Source organism: Leptinotarsa decemlineata, unplaced genomic scaffold (genome assembly GCF_025532065.1).
Source record: "Leptinotarsa decemlineata unplaced genomic scaffold, Ldec_3_MD MMD2_tig00001719_RagTag_RagTag, whole genome shotgun sequence".
In the NCBI taxonomy this organism is placed as follows: Eukaryota; Metazoa; Arthropoda; class Insecta; order Coleoptera; family Chrysomelidae; genus Leptinotarsa; species Leptinotarsa decemlineata.
This window is the reverse complement of record NW_027412569.1, coordinates 9188225-9195433: the sequence shown is the minus strand read 5'-3', so window position 1 is coordinate 9195433 and position 7209 is coordinate 9188225.

Below are 7209 nucleotides of genomic sequence, written 5' to 3'. Positions count from 1 at the left end.
ACATTCTAGAAGATTAAGTTACAAACTCTTTTCTTCTAAATGTAACACCTCGTACTCATGATTGAACTCATGTCCTTCTGCTAAAAGATGGTTTGCAAATGTGGAATTGGTCTTTCTATTTACAAAACTACTCCTATGTTCTTTAATTCGTTGGAAAAATGTTCTTCCTGTTTGGCCAATATACAGTTTTGGACAAGAGCCACAAGTCAGCTTATATACTCCTGATCTATCCGACACCAAAGTTCAGTTATGGATTTTCATCAAGTATCGGCCGATTCCATCATATATAAAAACAGAAGCAATTCATGGGAATCGAAAAAAAGCAGAAAGAAACGAATACAATTCGTTCTAATGACATAAATGTACCTCAATTTGAAGAATCTAACAAAATAGTGGAGTGTTCAACAAATAATGTTCAAATATCGCGAATTACGCGATGTTTTTCATTTTTTATGTTGGTTGGGTTGGGCTGGGTTGATTTAGGTTAGATTAGGGTAGGTTATGTTAGGTTAGGTTAGGTTAAGTTAGGTTAGGTCATATCAGGTTAGGTCATGTTAGGTTAGGTTAAGTTAGGTTAAGTTAGGTTAGGTTAGGTTAGGTTATGTTGTTGGTTATTATGTATACCTGAGGTAATGCCAGTACGGCGGTTCCAGGTTCAGGAGAGGGCGAGGGGTGGTTTTAGCCGGTAGGAGTCCGGCAGTACTGGCACGTGATGTGAAAACAAGCGGGCAGTCTGCATGATGCATTTCCACCCACCAAAAAAAAAAAGTTAGGTTATGTAAGGTTAGGTTAGGTTGGGTTAGGTTTTCTTTTCTGACAATTTTTCAACCTCACGTTTTTGAATTACTTCTAAAAATAAAACAAAAAATATATTATGACAGTTCCTGAGGACGAACTCTACAAATGTATACGTGTTTCAAGGGTATAGGTTTTTATGGAAGAAAATGAGACGAATGTTTAGGGTTCAGGTGAAATTAAAATAGATTATGATTGAATTCAGCTTTTCGACCGCTTTCGAGCAATTGCTGAAAGAACAGTTTACATACGGTTACGTTAGGTTTGAGTAGAATTCAGCTTAGGTTAGGTTAGATTTTTTCTGAGCGTTTTTTATTCTCACAAGTCAATTCGGATGGACAAATTTACCCACTACCGATTTTGATATTCAAATCCTTCAACTGCTCATCTAAAAAATGAGATGTGTCTGTTCAGATAATCTCTGATGACGAATATGAAAAAGTTATACGAGTTTTGAGGTTATATTTTAAGTCTATGGAAGAAAATTTCAACTGTGGAAATTATTAGGATTTAAGTAAGGTTAGGTCAGCTTAGGTTATGTTAGGTTACGTTAGGTTAGGTCAAGTTAGGTTTTCTTTTCTGAGAATTTTTCAACGTTACGTTTTTTAATTACTCATCTAAAAATAAAACAGAAAATATATTGTATCAGTTCCTGACGAGGAACATTATAAATTTATACGCGTTTCAAAGTTATAAGAATGATAAGAGTTTACATTTAGGTTACGTTGGGTTTGAGTAGAATTCAGCTTAGGTTACGTTAGATTCTTTTCTGAGCGTTTTTTATTCTCACAGCTCAATTCGGACGGAAAAATTCAACCACTACAGATTTTGATATTCAAATTCTTCCACTGCTCATCTAAAAAAGAATTAGGATTTAAGTTAGGTTACGTTACGTTACGTTAGGGCATTAGGTTTTTGAATTATCTCCGATGGTTGTTCTCTCTCGTGATTCTTCTACATTTCAGAAATGTTTCTAATTCCACTGCGGTAATTAATTTTTGAACACCCCACGTACACTTATTTCATGGATCGCAACTATGAGCATCTATTCGAAGAGTACGCGTTTCACAAGTCATGTTCTATTTGGTTCGACCTCCAGCAAGAAATAAATTATTTCACAATAATTTATTATATCGATATCGCTATGGATATTTTTCACGCAAAATCGAGGAGAAATTGTGAGAAAATACACGAGTCGCACGCCAGCACGATGTTAAAAATGTTTACGTTCTGAGGCCTCATTTCTGCTTGGAATTTATACGGTGAATATTGAAAACGAGCGACAGAACATATATTATCTTTATTTTTTCTGCCATAGTGTCACATCAGATTGTAACTAATAATAATGACCTCTAATAAAAGTCTCTAAAATATTTCTCTATTCTCTAAATATTTCGATAACTATCAATTTCAATCTTGAAATAGGTTATGACCTAATACCTTCTGAAGAAAACACAGAACAAAAAGCAACCTTAACCTCCAAAGTGGATTACTACGTGAAACTGTATATAATAAAACCCATTATATTGAAATTTCGACTCTCAACGTCCGAATCATTGAAGAAACAGAAAATATGCTGCGTTTTCTTCCCAACATCAGTCGATGTCAATTCTCCACGCGGACACAGCCAGCCGCGATAACCTGAATTTTCGTCTCGATGAAAAATACACTGGCATCCACTACATCCATCCGGCATGCTGTGCCTCCGCCAGAATCAGCGACCGGCCGCCCTTAGATGGAGGGGCGAAGTAGCCTCGTGGAACTTAAAAATGCCGCCGTGAGGAGCCGAATCGATACGATTCTGGCGAATCACGGACGGTCACAGGATCGCGAAGGCGGAATGATGATAAATAAAGGTAACGCTAAAATTGAGTTACTGAAAAGAGGATATTTTTTTAGAAGAAATTAGATTTTGATAAAAAAACTTCTTGTGTTTTCTAATAGTCCACCGATATACAGGTTGTTTCAAAAATGTAGTGGGTGATGTTATTGATGATTCGGACTCTTATAAATCCATAACCTCAAAGGCTTCGTTTATGATATAACTGGTCATCAATTTTTCAAAACTATCAAATTCAAACTTGCTGCACAATCTTCCATTATAAATGCCTATGAAATAACTATAAAAGAATACTATTGAACAATCTAGAGCGTCTTACTTTTTTTCCTCCCCGTCACTAAAAATCACCAATTCTGTGTTCAAATATGCTTGTTTCTTGATTTCGATATTTTACACCATTACTCGTGAAATTGAAGTTTTTCATTCGAGCAGATAGTGGCCATTTTTCGCGTATAGAATACTATACTTATTCTATGACTTGCAACGGGAACATTTGAAAATAAGAGTCTTTTGTGAAGAATATCTCGAGTATGAGAAATACCATGGAAAGTCGTTACAACAAGCAACCTTAAAGGGTATTCAAGAATATTTTCTTCAATTCATCGTCGCCCAGGGATACGCCCAGAAAAAAGGTAAGGTAAACAACTCTTAACTCAGTTTCTCTTTTTCTATTATTTATCGGTCGAATGGCGTTTGGTTTCAAGATTTGAAACCTTTAAAGCAATAAGTATTCAATTTTGAGTAGTTTGAATGCTGAATGGTCAAAATAAACTAACGTTGATAAGGCTTGTACTCAATATTTAAGTTTGACATCTGGAAACATATTCTGAAGTAAAAAATTATCATGGTTTACTCGCGATAGGAACTAATTATGAAGTTATGAATTTCCTTATCTGTGATTTGCATCGAAGGTGTCAGTTATGAATTTGGACAATTATGTATTTTGTTGGAAGATGAGGAAACGATACATAACGCCTTTTTCAATAGTCCTAGATAAACATATCTGAACCTCCATTTAAATCATATCGCAACATTTCTGATAAAAACTAATACGGGTAAAAATTGGTTTCCAAAGTAGTATCCGTTGATTCAAAAATGGTCCTTCAATTCACCTCATGTCAAGTTTGCTATGAATAACTTGTTGTGGTCATGGAATTTGCATTTGTTTATTATTGTTCTTCCCTAACTTTGTTTTGAGTCAGTTGAGTAATTTACACGTTAAAACGTAATACCCTGTTAATAAGCTCGCATAAGTTTTGACTTTTGAGGGTAAGGTGGCGACAGGTGTTTAACGAACAAGCAGATTTCAAACAAAGTTTTTTTACATGAACAAATATTAAATTTTCTGGGTATATCATTGTTTCAATCTCTCGATACTAAGCCTACTTCTTGATATAGTAAGATATGCAAATCATTCGATACATGATAGTCGTAAATCCGAAAATTCATCACCACCTTTATGAAATCAGTTCTTTTCTGAAAATGCCGACGGAACTGGACAATCTAGTACTGTTAGAACACCTCCAAGCGGGCAAGCAGAAAGAAGTAGTGGAAAAGTTGCTTGAAATTTGAAATCTGAACGTTAACCATCAAAGTATCCGAAGGATCTTGTTGAATAGTCTACTTCATCCTTACTATGTTCAAAAATTGCAACTACTGCTTCCCGATGGCCTAAAATAAAACATTGCAGAAGTCCCTAAACGATTTTTTTCACAGAACTTTGTGAATTAGATAGCTCATTATATTTTAAAAAACGAAAGAAGTCGAGTATTGATATTTCTTCATAGTAAATAAATAATTATCTGGGATTGTAATATATGCTGGCTCCTTTGAAATGATCCTAGTTAGACCTTCTTGGGATCTAAGTTAGACAACATCCAAAATATTCATTTGATAAAAACATTGATATTAACTTCAAATGTCCGGTCAGAAAATTGTCTACTGAACGCGTCGATTTTCGCTCCCTTTTCCTCTTTTGAAAATTTTCAATTTTCCTAGCGGGAAAATTTTTTCAAAGGATCTCCATTCCTTCGTTGCCCCAAGGCCTTCAGTCTTCCAAATCCTGCACTGGCTATTTCTACGAACCATACGGATTTTTTTTCGAGTTTGACCCCCATCTGAACTATGGCCCAGCACCAAACTCTCCACACTTTTACAATTTCTTAAACGTCTAATCAGAACCCGTCATATGTACAGTGTCATCCCCAAAGTATGCACCATATGGAAAACTTATTTATTAAGGGTTTTTCGACAAAATATTATTCCTGATAAAAGTTTGTGCATCCCCTAAAACTAAACATGCACCAACAAAATACTTTAAAAAACACGTAATATACGAGGGGCCTTCAAATATTTGATTTTGAGACAAAACTCTTATTTTGAAAAATTTTGGGAAATATCATTTAGAAAAGTTGTTCAGCATAAAAAAATTAATCTAGATTTGAAGTCATGGCCATCCAAGCGAAGTTCTATTTTTTACCCATTTTTTAAATGGAGACTAATGAAAAAAAAATTTGCTAAAACGATAAATCCTGTGTAGGACAGTTTATTTTACGAGCCTGTAATATTACAAATTACACAACTATGATGTTAACCACGGTTAATTTTTTTGAAGAGTAAAATAAGAGTAAATAATAATGAGTTATTTTTATTTTTTGTTAACACCGAAAATTACTCAAAATTATACTGTATCATTGTAACAAGAACTTGATATTCAATAATATCAAATAACAAAACATCAAAATAAAATAAGTATTTCGGAACAAACTCATTGATTTCCTGGAAATTTTTTTGTCCAAAATGATTCTCCAAAATAATCTTCAGTATGTTCCAAAATACCCATTTTATTTTGATGTTTTTGATTTGATTTTATTGAATATTAAGTTCTTGTTACAATATTGTATAATTCTGAGTAATTTATTTTCGGTGTTAACAAAAAATAAAAATAACTGCAACAAAAACTTTGAAAATTATTTTACTCTTCAAAAAATTGACCGAGGTTAACACCATAGTTGTGTAATTTATAATATTGCAGGCTTTCAAAATAAACCTTCGTATACAGAATTGCTATCGTTTCAGCAATTTTTTTCGTAGTCCCCATTTTAAAAAAATCGGTAAAAAATAAAACTCCACTTAGATGGCCATGACTTCGACTCTAGATGTATTTTTCAATACTGAACAACTTTTCTGAATAACATTTCCTGAAATTTTTCAAAATAAGAGTACTTTACTCCTGTCTCAAAATCAAATATTTGAAGGCTCCTCGTATATTACGTGTGATTTACTGTATTTTGTTGGTGCGTGTTTAGTTTCAGGGGATGCCCAAACTTTTATCAAGAATAACTTTTTGTAAAATAAATACAACAATAAAAATTAATTGGCGCTCCGGGGCGACTTCATTGATTCCAGTGGCGCATTTGCTTTTTCAGCTGCAGGAAAACCCGGAAAACCCTGTAGCACCACATCATCTGAAGATCTTGATCTAACAATGTCCTCTCTCTCATAAAACAAAATGTAGGGTGTCTCCAGAGGCTCGGTTGGAGGGAAAGATGATACCTTCTTACGAAACTGCAGCTGCATGAACAGTTGTTTGAGTTTGATGAATAAGCAGGATACATTCCCGTTCTCGTTCATCATTGAAACTTCGTTCTTGAAATTCTTCGTCATGAACAACACTTGTAAAATGCTATTCATGTAGCAAGTGTTTCCTTAATTATCCAATCCAATTTTCTTCTCTAGATTTTCAGGACAACTCTCTACTGATTCGTAAGGAAGAACACGTTTCACAGAATCTCCATAAGAACCATTTCTCAAGCTGCGATCGATCCTTCCAAGTGAAAAAGGGTTTCGTAGAGGGATCGATTCGGCTCTTGCTTCAAGAAGCGCTTCCACTGAAATGGTACCAGTTCTACGAGGAATGCAACTCATTTTTTGGGGCCAAGAATGACCTGAGTCCACTTACCGCACTGAAAAAGAAGAAGGTGGATCAATCACTTGTGAATTAACCTTGATAGGAGACTGATAAATATCCACATATCTCGGCTTGTTTCGAAAAGGTTTCAGTTCCGTACTGAAATTAGGGCAATGCATGATCTCATCAAAATTATGTGAAGGAGGAATAGTTCCAAGTACTGAAGCAGCATTGCCACGTTGAATAGCAATACTAATTCTTTCTATCAAAAAAGAGGTAGAACGGTGATCTTTCGTTGCTTGGCCTATTCTCCTTCCGAGTTAATGAACGAATAACAGAGACTCCGGGCCATAAACACCAAAAGTTTCAACCGCTACTGGATGAAACAGATAGTTGTTTCCAAGATTTTGGTATTTTTTCCTTTTCAATTTCTCGCCAGGCAATGCTGCAGTTCCAGCAGACTTGGAACTTTCGGCTAGATGGGAAGCCGCGACCGTGTCGACGCAAGTAAAGTCCCATACCACAGGTATGTCGAAAAACCCTTAATAAATGAGTTTCCCATATGGTGCATACTTTGGGGATGACACTGTATATGCTTCGTCCGAAACAGTACTCATTCACCCCAATCACGAAACACCCGGTACACACAAATATCCAAACCAAA